Genomic DNA, 16,728 nt, shown 5'->3' with positions numbered 1-16,728 from the left:
CAGAGGAACCATGGCGGCCTTCGTGTTCTATGAATATTTTTAAAAATATGTTTTCAGTAATATTTATGACTTTTGATTTGTTAGTATCTCGGAAACATCTTCATTAATCATATAATACATGATTTGTATAGTTTTCTGAAATCCAAACATCAAAAATATAATTTCAGTTGATGGCTCATATGATACCCATGCTTTTCTATTCTTGTATTTTACTAAATACATTTTACAACATCATGGAACTATGTTCTAGTTATAACCTCTGTAATTGTAGCATCAAACTAAGTTTAATACTTAGAAAAAGAAAGAAATTTCTATTTCACAATTTAAGAATACCGTATTTGAGAAATGCAGGTACATTTGAACTTCAGATACGTCAGTCTTTGAGTTTTGCTGTACACTTCAGTTTAAGAACAGAACAGTTTAAGAGGGATCATCTTATTTAAACACAAAAACAATACTTTAAACACAATAACTATACTGATTCTACAGATGAGGAAACTAAAATTTGGAGAGTTTATGTTATAGATGCAACTTCACACTGTTAATAAGAAGCAACGGGAAGATTCACACCGAGCTCCTCAGGCCCAAAGCAGATCCGAGGCAAACAATGTTTACTCCTCTCTACTGCGCATTTCTCCACTCACCACAACTGCTAATTCTACTAGGTTCTACGGAGTTGCTACTCTCAAGAAAAAAAATGACGGCGCCCAGAGCTCAGTGGTGACGGCACCGGCCACATACACCGAGGCTGGCGGTTCGAACCTGGCCGGGGCCAGCTAAACACCAATGACAACTGCAACAAAAAATAGCCGGGTGTTCTGGTGGGCCCCTATAGTCCCAGCTACTTGGGAGGCAGAGGCAAGAGAATTGTTTAAGCCCAAGAGTTTGAGTTTGCTGCGAGCTGTGATGCTCTGTGTCAAAAAAAAAAAAAAGGGCAGCACCTGTGGCTCAGTGAGTAGGGTGCCGATATACCAAGGGTAGTGGGTTCAAACCCAGCCCCGGCCAAACTGCAACAAAAAATAACTTGGCATTGTAGCAGGAGCCTGTAGTCCCAGATACTTGTGATGCTGAGGCAAGAGAATTGCCTAAGCCCAAGAGCTGGATGTTGCTGTGACCTATGATGCTACAGCACTCTATTGAGGGCAACAAAGTGAAACTCTGTCTCTTAAGAAAAAAAAAAAAAAGGGCAGCGCCTGTGGCTCAGTCGGTAGGGCGCCGGCCCCATATACCGAGGGTGACGGGTTCAAACCCGGCCCCGGCCAAACTGCAACCAAAAAATGGCTGGGCGTTGTAGTGGGCGCCTGTGGTCCCAGCTGCTCGGGAGGCTGAGGCAAGAGAATCGCTTAAGCCCAGGAGTTGGAGGTTGCTGTGAGCTGTGTGAGGCCATGGCACTCTACCGAGGGCCATAAAGTGAGCCTCTGTCTCTACAAAAAAAAAAAAAAAAATAGTTAAAGGACAGCAGAAAAGAAAAGAAAGTCAGTTATTCTCGTCAACATGACTGACTGTGCAGGTGCCCAGGAGATGCCCTGGGTGCTCATCTTGGGGGGGGATTAGGAAGGAGGCAACGATTAAAGCCAGAGGCAGAGGGGCCAGATTACAGACCCTCCTGAACGTCATGCTGGGAGACTTTTATCATGAAGGAGCAAGGCCGTGCTTTAGTCATGAGGAGGACACAAACACGCCTCTTTGCAAACCCACTCTTTCTTGATCATTTTCAAGGATGAATAAGCAGAAAGGCCTGATCTAAAGGAGTAGAAATGGGGGGTTGAAAGGGCGAGGGGGACTCAACAAATAAGAAGCAAAATTGCCAAGACTCAGAACAAGGAAAGGAAGGGGGATAATCTCAAATCTCCCTGATGTATCTGGTTTACAGGACGGAGGGGACAGTGCTGCACCTCTAGAGCTGGGGGTGGTAGGTGATGGGGCAGGTGGGTGATGGTGGTGTGTGCCACACAAGAGGAGCTATGTGATGGTTGGAAGTATGAGTAACAGGCTTAGGAAAGAGATCTGGGGAGAGCTCGCGACTTAGAAGCTCAGGCTACATTGAATAAGAGAGAATACAGACTGGAAAGAGTGGACCCAGAACGAGACCTTAGAGAGGGCAGGCACTTTAGAGGGGGAGGTGACGGCACACAGATCAGAAGGAAATACTCACATTCCACTGCAGGGGGGGAATGTGTTCGATTAGTTCATGGAGATTAAATCTTGAGCCAATGAATTCATAGGGGACATGAGGAGAGACATGATAAGGAGGCTGCAGTGTTTACAGAACTGTGACCAGCCAGGGAGCCGAGCCAGACACAGCTGGAGTCCAACTCGGGGAGCCTGCATGAGCTGTGAGCCCAGCACCCCACCCCCACCCAAGTAACCGTCTAATTTAAATAATAGGAACACAGGAACGAAATGGATACTACTTAGTGGCTGGATAAAAATGGTTTAGTTGGCCCTTCCTTGGTGCAGACAGGGGAGATGGGCTTATGAAGTGAACAAGGACTAGGGCCCGAGGGGAGGGACGTGTGTTCTAAGCCAGCAAGCCTGAGGAATTCTTACACACAGCGACCTCCTGATCTCCAGCTGATGTGTGTCAGGGGTAAATTCCGAGGTGTGCGTCCACACCGCCTCACCCACTCACCGCTACCCCTGCAGGACTACGGGCCTGGGAGCTGACTGGGTACTGTATTGCCAACTGTGTCAGCTCACAGCCTTGCTTAATTTCCTGCTCCACATGGGAACCGATACTGCCACAGTCTGCTGGTCCTTCCCTGGCTCTCGCCTCTCACGGCCAATTTCTATCCACACAGGAGTCACCGTCACCTGTTAAAACTTTAATTCCTCTGCTTAAACAGCTCAAAGGCTTTCCAAAGGGATTAAGAATCTTTTTTTTTTTTTTTTTTTTTTTATAGAGACAGAGTCTCACTGTACCGCCCTTGGGTAGAGTGCCGTGGCGTCACACAGCTCACAGCAACCTCCAACTCCTGGGCTTAGGCGATTCTCTTGCCTCAGCCTCCCGAGTAGCTGGGACTACAGGCGCCCGCCACAACGCCCGGCTATTTTTTTTGTTGTTGTTGCAGTTTGGCCGGGGCTGGGTTTGAACCCGCCACCCTCGGTATATGGGGCCGGCGCCCTACTCACTGAGCCACAGGCGCCGCCCGGGACTAAGAATCTTAATAATATTCTACTATGACCCCTCAGGCTCAAAGAAACATTCCTTTCTTTCCTTGTGATTTTTCCAGACTGATTCCTTCTCCTTCAAGCGTCGGCTTTAATATCATCTTTTCAGATACATCCCTGACTACCCTAGGAAAGGAACCCCCTCACTGTCTTACCAATGTCTTCCGTTCATCTCCTTCATAACCAAACCGTACTGCTCACCTGTTTCCTGGTTCTCTCAACTACTATCTGTAAATTCCACAAAAGCAGAAAATATATCTTTTATTTAAATGTTTAATAAAGTGCCTGGCATGCAACAGACACTCAAATTTCTGGTAAAGGAAGAAAGGAGAAAGGAAATAATAAACACACAGGATCATTAAGATTTTAAAGAAGTGGCAGAGCTGAAAAGAATAAGCAAGAATGTTCTGGAAGAACTGAGTGGTCAGTACTATCATTCAACAATTTCTAAAACTAGGTTTAAATGTTAAATTACTGTAATTAATCCAATTAGCTTTAGAAACTTTTAAAAGTGAAACCATAATAAATATTCCCATGAAATATCTATTAGGTTTAAGCTTTTCTGGAAAACAATATATGAAACTCCTCAAAGGTAAACACTCCAGCGTTTAAGAGAACAATCTTAATTAACAAACGTATCATTTTTCCTATTGAAAATCAGAACACATATTAGTCAATGAAAACTGAGTCACTCAGAGCCAAGGCAGAAAACAGTCAGTCTAAAATAAGACCCAAGAATGAGGCCGGGCGTGGTGGCTCACGCCTGTAGTCCCAGTGCTGTGGGAGGCCGAGGCGGGTGGATTGCCTGAGGTCAGAGGTTCAAAACCCATATGAGCAGCAGTCAGCCAGAGTAAGACCCCGTCTCTACCAACAACATCAAAAACAGCCAGCACCGCAGGAGAAAGAAGAAAATCAACAAAAAAAGGAGTACGTCAAACAAACATGAACAAGCACACTGAAATAAAAAAAAAAAAAGACCCAAGAATGGTCCAACAAGGGTATCAAACCCCCAGCCTGTAGGCCACAGGCAGATTATATGAGGACTTTTTTGCTTATCTATGGTAGCAAATGCCACAAAAATCACGCACATACTTCTTTCTCTCGTCGACTTTTTTCTCTCGTCAGCCTTCGTCAGTGTTCATGTGTTCAGTGTGGCCTGAGGCAACTCTTCTTTCAATGTGGCACAGAGTCCAGCAGCCTGGACACCCCTGCAGGATGCACTGACTAATTTCATGTGTCAACTTAGCCAGGCACAGGGCCCTGAGTTTGCTCAAACATTATTCTAGATGTTTCTGTGAAGGTAATTTTTAGACATGGTAACACAGATAACCAAAATCCATAGATCTGGGCAGCATCTGTGGCTCAGTGAGTAGGGCGCCGGCCCCATATGCCGAGGGTGGCGGGTTCAAACCCAGCCCTGGCCAAATTGCAACCAAAAAATAGCCGGGCGTTGTGGCGGGCGCCTGTAGTCACAGCTACTCGGGAGGGTGAGGCAAGAGAATTGCATAAGCCCAAGAGCTGGAGGTTGCTGTGAGCCATGTGACGCCACGGCACTCTACCGAGGGCAGTAAAATAAGACTCTGTCTCTACAAAAAAAAAAAAAAAAAAAAATCCATAGATTCTGAATAAAACAGATTATGCTCCAGCCTGGCTGAGTCCAGTCACTGAAGGTCTTACCAGAAAGGCTGACCTCCTCTGAGAGACAGGGGACACTCCCAGCAGACGGCCTTTAGGCTCACCTTCCCAGCAGACGGCCTTCAGGCTCACCTTCCCAGCAGACGGCCTTCAGGCTCACCTTCCCAGAAGACGGCCTTCAGGCTCACACCCCAGCAGACGGCCTTCAGGCTCACCTTCCCAGCAGACGGCCTTCAGGCTCACACCCCAGCAGACGGCCTTCAGGCTCACACCCCAGCAGACGGCCTTCAGGCTCACACCCCAGCAGACGGCCTTCAGGCTCACACCCCATCATCGATGCTTCCGTGGTTTCCAGCCTGCTGGCCACCTGCAGATTTTGGACGTGCCAGCAACCACAGTCATGGGGGCCAATTCCTTCAAATGAATCACTCTCTGTGTGTAGATGCACACGTGTGTGTATGAACACACACACAAATGCACAAATACACGCAGGCACACATGCACATACATAGTACCAGTTCTATTTCTCTGGAGTGCTGTGACTGATACAGAGAGTTTTGTTTGTTTGTTTGTTTTTGAGACAGAGTCTCACTTTGTCACCCTCGGTAGAGTGCTGTGGCGTCACAGCTCACAGCAACCTCAGACTCTTGGGCTCAAGAGATTCTCTTGCCTCAGCCTCCCGACCAGCCGGGACTACAGGTACCCACCACAACACCCGGCTGTTTTAGAGATGGAGTCTTGCTCTGGCTCAGGCTGGACAGAAGATGTGCACAGAAGGCAGACCAATGGCTAAAAAACATGGAAAAAACACTCCACATCCACATCTCCAGCCATCAAGGAAATGCAAACCAAAGCCACGATGATCTATCACCAAACTCCAGTTAAGAATGTTTTTTTTGTTGTTGTTTGTTTGTTTTTTGAGTCAGAGTCTCACTGTGTCGCCCTCGATAGAGTGCCGTGGTGTCACAGCTCACAACAACCTCCAACTCTTAGGCTCAAGCAATTCTCTTGCCTCAGCCTCCCGAGTAACCAGGACTACAGGCGCCCACCACAACGCCCAGCTATTTTGTTGTTGTTGTTGTTGTCATTGTTTAGCAGGCCTGGGCCGGGCTCCAACCTGACAAGCCTGGTGTATGTGGCCAGCGCCCTAAGCACTGAACAATGGGTGCGACGCCTTAAGAATGATTTTTATTTAAAAAATCCCAAAGCAACATTCGCTGGAGTGGATACAGAAAAAAAGGAACACTATACACTGTTGATGGGACGGCAAACTAGCACCACCTCTACGGAAAGTCAGATGCAGATACCTCAAAGAACTATCTTTTGATCCAGAAATCTCACAATTGGGCATTTTCCCACAGGGAAAAAACCAACCCAAATGTCTGTTGCACTCAAATGTAATTGCAAAGATGCGGAATCAACCCAAGTGCCCATCGGTACCTGAGTGGATTAATAAGGGTAGTTTATATTTACCAGGGAGCACTGCTCAGCCATAAAAAAAAATGGTGAACCTTTTCTCACAAGCAGGAACTGGAGACCATTTTTCTAAATGAAGCATCATAAGAACAGAGAAACAAACAACCCATGTTCTCACTATTAAATTGGAACAAACCCATCAACACTCGTGCACGGCTGGTAGAAAATCCCAATGGGAAGCACGCAGGTGGGCAGGGGAGTGGGGGGAGGGAGTTCATCCCTCACGGGCACCATGCACACATGTAACCACATTTGTACCCTCATAATATTCTGAAATAACAACAACAACAAAAAAACTAAAATAAAAAAAACCCTTAGCCACGACAAGACCATAATCTATCATGATGTGATGATTTTACCGATTAATCAAGCACTATATCGTGAGTGGATTTTCTTAAAATCAGAGAGACCACTGTGAATTCCCGAATGTAGACTTTTTTGCAACTTGGGCTCTTTTAAAATCAATCTAGTAGACTGCACACACCAATTTAACAAATAAAATAGAACAGAATACAAAATATCCAATGAATCGGATATGGTAAGATTGAGTAAAGGGTTTCACTTATACTGGATCGTGATATAAATAATATTTCTCACTAAGTACAGCAGGTGATACTTCAAAGCCACTTCCCTAAAGACGCATCTGTAAAACACAAAATATATGTTGAACAACTATAGCGTGTATGGAATTATTTAGTTTCTGTAGCACATGTTATAAAGACGAGTAAAGAGCAGTAAAACTCATCCTATATGGTTCAAGGAAAAAAATAAATACATCAGTATATAAAACTGGCATAAGCACCCAATTAATTATGAATGAACAGACTGTTACTCTGATAAACTCCAAAGCACTTTCCCTGGTAGAAAACATTCAGAAAGGCCCTATGGTAGCATGGACCTCAGTGGACAGACGGACTTTATCTGGCACACCGCCAATAAAAAATAACTGCTTTGAAAAGGAAAATAATATACTTACACACTTTCAGCTTTTAAAATGATTACCTCATCACAGTGAAAATGTATTATTTCACAAAGCAGTACTATTTTTATACAATATGTGAAATATGATACTTTCTAAAATTATTATAAATGTCCTTCATGCAGCCACCAATCATATTAGGACAAGATTTATACGGTTAAATGAGAAACGTATTTCCTTGAAAAGAAATAGAATTCAATAACTTTCATAATTTATATTAAGTAGGTAATTCTATAATTTGGAATCCTTCTATCAACTATATATATATATATTTTTTTGTAGAGACAGAGTTTCACTTTATGGCCCTCGGTAGAGTGCCGTGGCATCACACAGCTCACAGCAACCTCCAACTCCTGGGCTTAGGCAATCCTCCTGCCTCAGCCTCCCGAGTAGCTGGGACTACAGGTGCCTGCCACAATGCCCGGCTATTTTTTTTTTTTTTTTTTTTGCAGTTTGGCCGGGGCTGGGTTTGAACCCGCCACCCTCGGTATATGGGGCCGGCGCCCTGCTCACTGAGCCACAGGCGCCGCCCCTCAACTACATATTTTTTAATGAATGGTGTTTTTAGAGACCTGGTCTCACTTTGCGAATCACTCTGGAGCCCATTGATGGCAATCACAGCTCACGGCAGCCTTGAACTCCTGGGCTCAAGTGCTCCTCCAGCTTCAGCCTTCCAAGTGTCTGGCACTGCAGGTGTGTGCCACCACCCCTGGACAATTTTTCAAATTTGTGTAGAGACAAGGTCTGGGTTGCCCAGTCTACAGTAATCTCCTAACCCGGCCTTCTAAAGTGCTGGGGTTATAGGTGTGAGCCACCACACCTGGCCCTATGTCAAGCACTTTACAAATTTTACCATCATGAATATAAAATCTTATTATAAAATATAGAATTAAATTATGCCATTATTTTAAATATTTAAAATGTATCTGGCCAGGTGCAGTGGATCACACCTGTAACCCCAGCACTTTGCGAGGCTGATACAGGAAGATAGTATGAGGCCAGGAGTTAAAGACTGGCCTGGGGGACAGAGCAACACTGTTTTCATTTTAAAAAAATAAATAAAAGAGCGGCACCTGTGGCTCAGTTGGTAAGGCGCCAGCCCCATATACCAAGGGTGGCGGGTTCAAACCCAGCCCCGGCTGAACTGCAACAAAAAAAATAGCTGGGCGTTGTGGCGGGCGCCTGTGGTAGTCCCAGCTACTCGGGAGGCTGAGGCAAGAGAATCGCTTAAGCCCAGGAGTTGGAGGTTGCTGTGAGCTGTGTGATGCCATGGCACTCTACAGAGGGCCATAAAGTGAGACTCTGTCTCTACAAAAAAAAAATAAATAAAAATTAGCTACACATGGTGGGGTCCACGTATAGTCCTAGCTATTTGGGAGGCTGAGGCAGGAAAGTTCAAGGGTACAGTGAGTGGTGAAAGCTTACTGTACTCCCCGGGCCGTAAAGATTTTTTTTTTTTTTCCTGAGACAGGGTTTCCCTCTGGCTCAGGCTGGTCTCAAACCTCTGAGGTCAGGGTAATCTGTCCACCTCCCAGAGTGCTAGGATTACCGGCATGAGCTACCACACCCAGCTAAGATCTTTTTGTTTTTAAAGATACCAAATCTTGGCTCAGTGCCTATGGCTCAAGCTGCTAAGGCACCCGCCACATACACCCGAGCTGGCGGGTTCGAATCCAGCTCGGGCCCGCCAAACAAGAATGAAGGCTACAACCAAAAAAAATAGCTGGGCGTTGTGGTGGGTGCCTGTGGTCCCAGCTACTTGGGAGGCTGAGGCAAGAGAACCGCTTAAGCCCAGGAGTTGGAGGTTGCTGTGAGCTGTGATGCCACAGCACTCTACCCAGGGCGACAGCTTGAGGCTTTGTCTCAAAGAAAAAGATACCAAATCTCTTTTTTAAAAAAGCATACTATAGTGCTTGCCTCGGCAGCACATATACTAAAATTGGAACGATACAGAGAAGATCACATGGCCCCTGCGCAGGAATGACACGCAAATTCGTGAAGCATTCCATATTTTTTAAATCAAATAAAAAAAAAGTATACTATAAAATTATCCAGGTATAAATACCCAACACTTTTAAAGACAGACAAAAGAAATCTTCGTTGATATTAAATGCAGATATTTTGTCAAGAAAACTGATGGAAACCAACCTTTGAATTTCCAGAAAGAATACTTGGGGAGGCTCAGTGCCTATAGCTCAAGTGGCTAAGGTACCAGCCACATACAACAGAGCTGGCGGGTTCAAATCCAGCCCGGGCCTGCCAAACAACAATGACAACTACAACCAAAAAGTAGTTGGACTTTGTGGCTATAGTTCCAGCTACTTGGGAGGCTGAGGCAAGAGAATCCCTTAAGCCCAAGAGTTGGAGGTTGCTGTGAGCTGTGAACTGTGATACCACGGCACTCTACCCAGGGCGACAGCTTGAAACTCTGTCTTAAAAAAAAAAAAAAGAATACCTGGGGAGCATGTGGGGATTTTGGAAAAGATGATAAAGCAGACACCCACCTGGATCTTTCTCTTCACCTGCTGATCTGAATGGCAATGGCCAGTGGGGGGCAGAAGCAGTGCTCTGGAGACAATCCTTACTAATAGGCCAGGCAAAGTGGCTCACACCTGTAATTCTAGCACTTTGGGAGGCCGAAGTGGATGGATCACCTGAGCTCACAGGTTTGAGACCAGTCTGAAACAGAGCGACACCCCATCTCTAAAAAAAGCAGGCTTTGTGGCGGGGGCCGTAGTCCCAGCTACTCGGGAGGCTGAGGCAAGAGAATCGCTTGAGCCCAAGAGTTTGAGGTTGCTGTGAGCTGTGATGCCACAGCACTCTACTGAGGGTGACAAAGTGAGACTCTGTCTCAGAAGAAAAAATAAAATAAATAAAATGAAATGAAATAAAATAAAATAAAATTCTTCCTAAAAGTTTCTCTACTACCTAAACTGTTACTAAATTAGGAAAAAAGTAAACCACGGTTTTAAAGCACGGACAGAAAGACAAAGAGTCTGGAAAAGCATACAAAATATTTAAAACTTAGATCAGAGAGATATAATTACTTCAAAGAAGAAAATGTCAACATTAGACTTTTTATCCATTCAAATTAGGGAGATGTTGAAAGCAAATGTAACTGCCAGGATGTGACCAGGTAAACAGATATGTGTTTGTTTGAAAGACAGAGTAGAAATTTGATGAGTGGGGCCATCATTAAAGCACCTTAAGTCTGTTTAAAAGCTTTCTTATTTGAAAATCTGTTATTCTGAAAATCTCTTATTTTTAATAATTCTTGAAATTGTGATAAAATCATAATCGAAATCTTTGTGAATTAGAAATCAGATTATTTCAAATGATGTGTGATGCATTTTAGAGGATGTTCAAATTCCCTGGAACTATTCAGCTGTAGACCACTTTTTAAAACATTTCCAAAATGATCTAGTGAGAAGTGATCATAGAATCCAACTGGTTTACAGAAGAATCCCATTTACAGTACGTATGACCAGTGACTATGAATTACTCAGGTGTTTCCAATGATGGAGAGCAAGGAAGTCTATTCCAAGGTCACAGAGTTAAATTATGAGAAAAGTTTTGAAAGTTAAGTCTATATCCTTATAATAATTTCCATTTTAATTCTACATTCTGAGGCCGTGCCATGCAAGTATACACTTTCTTCTACGTGAAAATCTTCCAAATAACTGAAGATCTAACTTTCAAGTCTTGGGGATTTTTTTTTGTTTGTTTTGTTTTTAAGGATAAACCTTCCTATTTCCTCCAATTCTTTCTCACATGATAAATTTTCAATAATTGTCACTGTCATGGTCACCTTCTCTGGATACGCCTCTTTGAAAATATGTTGTCCAAAATCAAATAAAATATTCCAGACATGATCTGGATATTTGATGCAGAGTGATGTAAGAACAGTTGTCTCCCTTTAAAAAAATTCTTTAATTTCAGTAATGAAGAGTTAGATTTATAATCCGCCTGAAAAATATATGCCATTCTTTAAGATGAGGAAATAATGCGGAGATTAACACACTTCATAACTATGGCCTCAGATGAAACTTGGCGATTTTCTTTAATTCTCCATATGCTAAGTGTAAACTTAAGTCAAACACCTGGGTGTACCACACAGCTTGGAGAGGTTATTTTTGGATCTGAAACTAAATTTCCATTCAAGTTTTCCACATTTAAAGTCTCTAACTCGATGAACTGTTACTTTATATTTTTAAGGGCTTTTTTACAGTAAAAGATAAGTTTCACTGCCTGGCCAGAAAGATTTATATGTCTATGCGTAAATTTAAACAACCATTAGATCTTGATGTAAAGAACTGATGTTTGGATCATGCCTAGATTTTTTCCATTCTCCAAATTGTTCCTAATTAAGGCAATGCTCAAGGAGATAGTTTGGTATTTTAAACTACTTCTGGGCACTCACTGAATTTCCACTACTTAAGATACAGGACACCCTACCTCACTCCTATCAGCACAAATCATATATACATTTTAAAAATAGAACATTTATTCTGTTCAGAAAAAACATAGTTCATTTGAATTAGTAGTTGAAGAAATCATCTGTATCTCTATAATAAATGAAAATAAACTTTTATAAAAAATTATCTCTAAAAAAAATCAACTGAGGTTAACAGTTCAGACTGGAAGTAGTCCAGACTTTCCATCTGATTTAATATCTTTGAAAAAAAAATTCCACTATATAGTTCTGTTTCTCATTCCTTAAAATAAAGTTGGTACAAATACTTAGCCTATTTCAAGGGAAATGAAAGAAACGAAACAAAGATTATAGAACAAGCAGAAATCAAAACCAAAGGTTTAATTAACGTAGGCAAATCATGAAAAATGTATTAACATGTAACATCAAAGTGATCATTTTCCTGGAATTATTAAAAAGTTGGTTGTATGATTGCATAAATGTACACAGCTATGATTTAACAATTAAAAAAAAGTTGGTTGTACTCTTAACGTCAAATAGTTGATGTTTAAGAGAATTTCTAAAACTATGAACAATTATAACACAGCAAAAAATAAATAAATGAATAAATAAAAAACCAAGTTAAACACTAAACCAGAATTATAAGCCAAAAATATTCTCTGGTTCTCAAAAGTTTCCTGAATTATTTCTAAAGATTCTAAAGTGGTTTAATTAAAGAAAAAAAAATGTAGAATGTAAATGTCTTAACATAATAACTAAGAAAATGCCAGGAAGGCTATGTTAACCAGTATGCTGAAAATGTGTCAAACGGTCTATAAAACCAGTATATGGTGCCCCATGATTGCGTTAATGTACACAGCTATGATTTAATAAAAAAAAAAAAAAAAGAAAGAAAACCAAATCCAAAGAAGGGCAGTCCTGGTTTACCCGGGGAGCTCTGGTACCTGGGACTAAAGGCTTAGGCCTTCCTGGCACCTCTTCCCAGAAATTCCCATCTTGCTCCATGAAAAAAGCCTAGCTCCACTTATCCTTGAGAGCGAGGTGACCAAGGACAGCAAAATGCATCCACTAATCTCTGGGAACTGACCCACTTGGTGGTTTACATTACAGTGGTCCAAATAGCAGGCAGAATTACATAAAACTATTAAGTGTCTGCAAGAGAATGAATGTTTTTGTCCCACCAAATTCATGAAGCTGAAATCCTAATCCCAAAGCGATGGTATTAGGGATGGGTTCTTTGGGAGGCAATTTGGGTCTTGAGGAGTAGAGACCGCAGGAACAGGACGAGCGCCCCTCCTGAAAGGCACCAGAGAGCTGTCTGCGCTCTGCCCCATGAGGACATGATGCGGACCTGGCAGCATGCAGCTCTGGAGAAGCCAGCCATGCTGACGCCTTCACCTAGCCCTTCCTACCCTCCAGAACAGGGGGAAACGCATTTCTGTTGCTGGTGAGAATTTCTGGGGATTTATTATTGTAGCCCAAATTAACTAAGTGCCACAGCCTGATTTCAAAGGTTAAAAATTTGACTTGCGGGAGGCGCCTGTGGCTCAGTGAGTAGGGCGCAGGCCCCATATGCAGAGGGTGGTGGGTTCAAACCCAGCCCCGGCCAAACTGCAACAACAAAAAAAATAGCCGGGCGTTGTGGCAGGCGCCTGTAGTCCCAGCTGCTCGGGAGGCTGAGGCAAGAGAGTCACATAAGCCCAAGAGCTGGAGGTTGCTGTGAGCCGTGTGACGCCACGGCACTCTACTGAGGGCAGTAAAGTGAGACTCTGTCTCTACAAAAAAAAAAAAAAATTTTGACTTGCAATTATTAATACCTGCTGTGAAACCATGTTTGTGTACTGTAAACAATTTAAGCTCACTCAATAATTAATCGCTGAGTTATTGAAATGCAGCTTAATCAAGTAAAATTACCACCATAAACCTCTATAGTATATCTTTTTATTTATTTATTTTTTTGAGACAGAGTCTCACTATGTCGCCCTTGAAAGAGTGCTGTTGGCGTCATAGCTCACAGCAACCTCAAACTCTTGGGCTTAAGTGATGCCTCAGCCTCCCAAGTAGCTGGAACTACAGGCGCCCGTCACAATGCCTGGCTATTTTTTTTGTTGTAGTTGTCATTGTTGTTTGGCAGGCCCAGGCCAGGTTCGAACCCACCAGCCTTGTGTATGTGGCTGGCCTCCTAGCTGCTGAGCTACAGGTGCCAAGCCACAAAGATATTATTAAATATAGAAAAACTATTTTAATATTTTGTCTTGGTTCATCCTAATAATTCTTTTAATGCATTTCTCTAAGAATTTTCTAGGGAAAAATGAAATGAAATAATATAACATCTTATTGATTCTTTTTTGGAGACAAGAGTCTCACCATGTTGCCTTCAGTAGAGTGCCATGGTCACTGCTCCCAGCAACCTCCAACTCTTGGACTTAAGCAATTCTCTTGCCTCAGTCTCCCAAGTAGCTAGGACTACAGGTGCCCGCCAGAAAGCCTGGCTATTTTTCTGTTGCAGTTGTCATTGTTGCTTAGCTGGCCTGGGCTGGGTTTGAACCCACCAGCCTCAGTGTATGTGGCCGGTGCTATAACCACTGCGCTACGGATGCCGAGCCTTGATTGATTCTTTTAACAATTAGTCTTAGTGGCAATCTACTTCACTGTCAAAATTAAAGCAGATATATTTGCATAGCATATATAACATGCAAGTTAAAATACTGGGAGCTTATGTATACCTCTACTAAGTTCCAAGTCTACATGCTTAGCTGAGTACTAAAACCTCTACTTGAAAGTCTCCAAGACATTTAAAATTTAACATGTCCTGGATATGGACTTTCTATCTCTCTTAAAAATTTCAATATTCAGGCGGTGCCTATAGAGGCCACTGGCCACATACACTGAGGCTGGCAGGTTCAAGCCCCGCCCAGGCCAGCTAAAAAACGACGACAACTGCAACAAAAAAAATAGCCAGGCGTTGTGGCAGGAACCTGCAGTCCCAGCTGCTTGGGAGGCTGAGGGAAGAGAATTGCTTAAGCCCAAGAATTTGAGATTGCTGTGAGCTATGATGTCACAGCACTCCACCCAGGGTGACAGCTTGAGACACTGTCTCAAAAAAAACAATTTTTTTTTAAATATTCTTCAATTCAATGCATTATACCATCTTCCATTTAGTCATTAAGAAACCTGGTGGTTATGATAATACCAGTAACAATAACCATTATTTGGGAATATCTACTTTGCGCCAAGAATTATGCTAGATACACTACGTGTATTTAATCTAACCCCCATCTCCAAAAAACTTGTAAAACAGGTATTATCCTGAGAAAACATGCTGTAAAGAATTCTGTTTAATTTCGTTTCATTCAGTTTTCCTCCATTAATTGGAGAACACATTTTAGAAACACACTTTAAAAAACAAAAACAACTGTCATCAACAAATTGTTGTATTAGCTCGTTCTGTTTGCCAAAATCAAGTCAGTGATGTACTGGGAAAAGATAAGTAGCCGGGGATGGAGGCACAGCAGCTCATGCCTAAATATTATAGCAATTTGAAAGGCAGGAGGATTATTTGAGGCTAAGAGTTCAAGACTAGCCTATGCAACATAGTAAGACCCTGTCTCTACAAAAAAATTAAAAATTAGCAGGAGTATTGCTTGAGTGTTGGAGTCTGAGGTTGCTGTTGAGCTGCGATGATGCCCTTGCACCCCAGCCTGGGCATCAGAGTGACAGCCTGTCCCCTCTCTCTTTAACAAGAGGAGCAGCTGTGAAGAGCATAATACGAGCTCGAAGTTGTGTTCTTTCTCTTTAATCAGAAGTTGACTTCCTCAAAGCTTGTTTCTGTGGAGTGAGGCCAATTTCTTTTAGATCTACTACTTATGAGAATTCTCCTGTTAAGAATAACTGCTAAAATAAAAGGAGAAATAAAGAACACAGCAATACCTTAAGCTTTTCTATCTGAGTGATGAGCAGAGTATTACTAAGCTACTATTTCTATGTGGTAGCAAACAACATATACTGATTGAACATCAACCAAGCACTTAGTCTAAATAGCATGAGAAACATAAGAACAATTTATTACAGTATAATAAAATGAATATAATATTTGTCTTTAGAAGCTCTCTGGTTGGATAGTAAAATACCAAAAAAAGAGACCAAGTGTCTCTTATTCTCAATACTATACCAGTCTTAATACCAAAAAGAGACTCAGATAAAACATTAGAACAATAGAAATATCAAAATTAGAAACATGATTAAGACAAATATTTGGTATACAATAGTAACTGCTAAGAGCTCAAGTCCGGCGTTGTGGATCACACCTCAAATCTCAGCAACTGTGGGGCTGAGGCGAGGACTGCCTGTGGCCAGTTTGTGACCAGCCTGGGCAACATAGCAAGAGCTTGTCTCTAAAGATGTTAAAACAAAAAAATTATCTGGGGGTGGTGACATGTGCCTGTAGTCCCAGCTACCTGGAGGGCTGAAGTGGGAGGACGAGCTGAGCCCGGGAGTCTGAGTCTGCAGTGAGCTATGGTCACACCACTATACCACTGCATTCCAGCAAGACTCCGCTTCTTCAAAAACAACTCAAAAGACAATAATTGGAAAACGCGGTATAAAAGTAATATAGTAAGAATATTTCAAAGAAATTATGTAAATCTGCTTTAGCTGCACTTTACATATGCACAAAACTTTTCTTTAAAAAAAGAAAGTTTCACATGGCTCAGCTCCCCATAGCACAGTGATTACAGCGTCAGCCACATATACCGAGGCTGGCGGGTTTGAACCCAGCCCAGGCCAGCTAAAAAACAATGACAACTGCAACAAAAAATAGCCAGGCGTTGTGGCGGGCACCTGTAGTCCCAGCTACTTGGGAGGCTGAGGCAAGAGAATCGCTTAAGCTCAAGAGTTGGAGGTTGCTGTGAGCTATGATGCCACAGCACTCTACTGAGGGTGAGATAGTGATACTCTCCCTCAAAAAAAAAAAAAAATTTTTTTTCACAGAATACAAGAAATTAACAATAGAAAATTCAGCATTCTGCAAAAATAC

At 42.5% G+C, this 16,728-nt stretch overlaps 1 protein-coding gene and 1 non-coding gene across 2 annotated transcripts in view; one reads left to right on the top strand and one right to left on the bottom strand.

Moving 5' to 3' along the window:
• The window catches only part of ME1 (malic enzyme 1), a 163,884-nt gene that overhangs the window by 104,313 nt on the left and 42,843 nt on the right, over positions 1–16,728 (bottom strand). The gene's annotated exons all lie outside the window — the stretch shown is intronic.
• LOC128595053 (U6 spliceosomal RNA) lies at positions 9,171–9,276 on the top strand. The gene has a single exon (XR_008382744.1). It is a non-coding gene; the product is annotated as a U6 spliceosomal RNA (small nuclear RNA).

Source organism: Nycticebus coucang, chromosome 9, assembly GCF_027406575.1.
Source record: "Nycticebus coucang isolate mNycCou1 chromosome 9, mNycCou1.pri, whole genome shotgun sequence".
NCBI classification, from domain to species: Eukaryota; Metazoa; Chordata; class Mammalia; order Primates; family Lorisidae; genus Nycticebus; species Nycticebus coucang.
The sequence above is the reverse complement of the archived record's forward strand: the minus strand, read 5'-3'. Positions and strand labels throughout refer to the sequence as shown.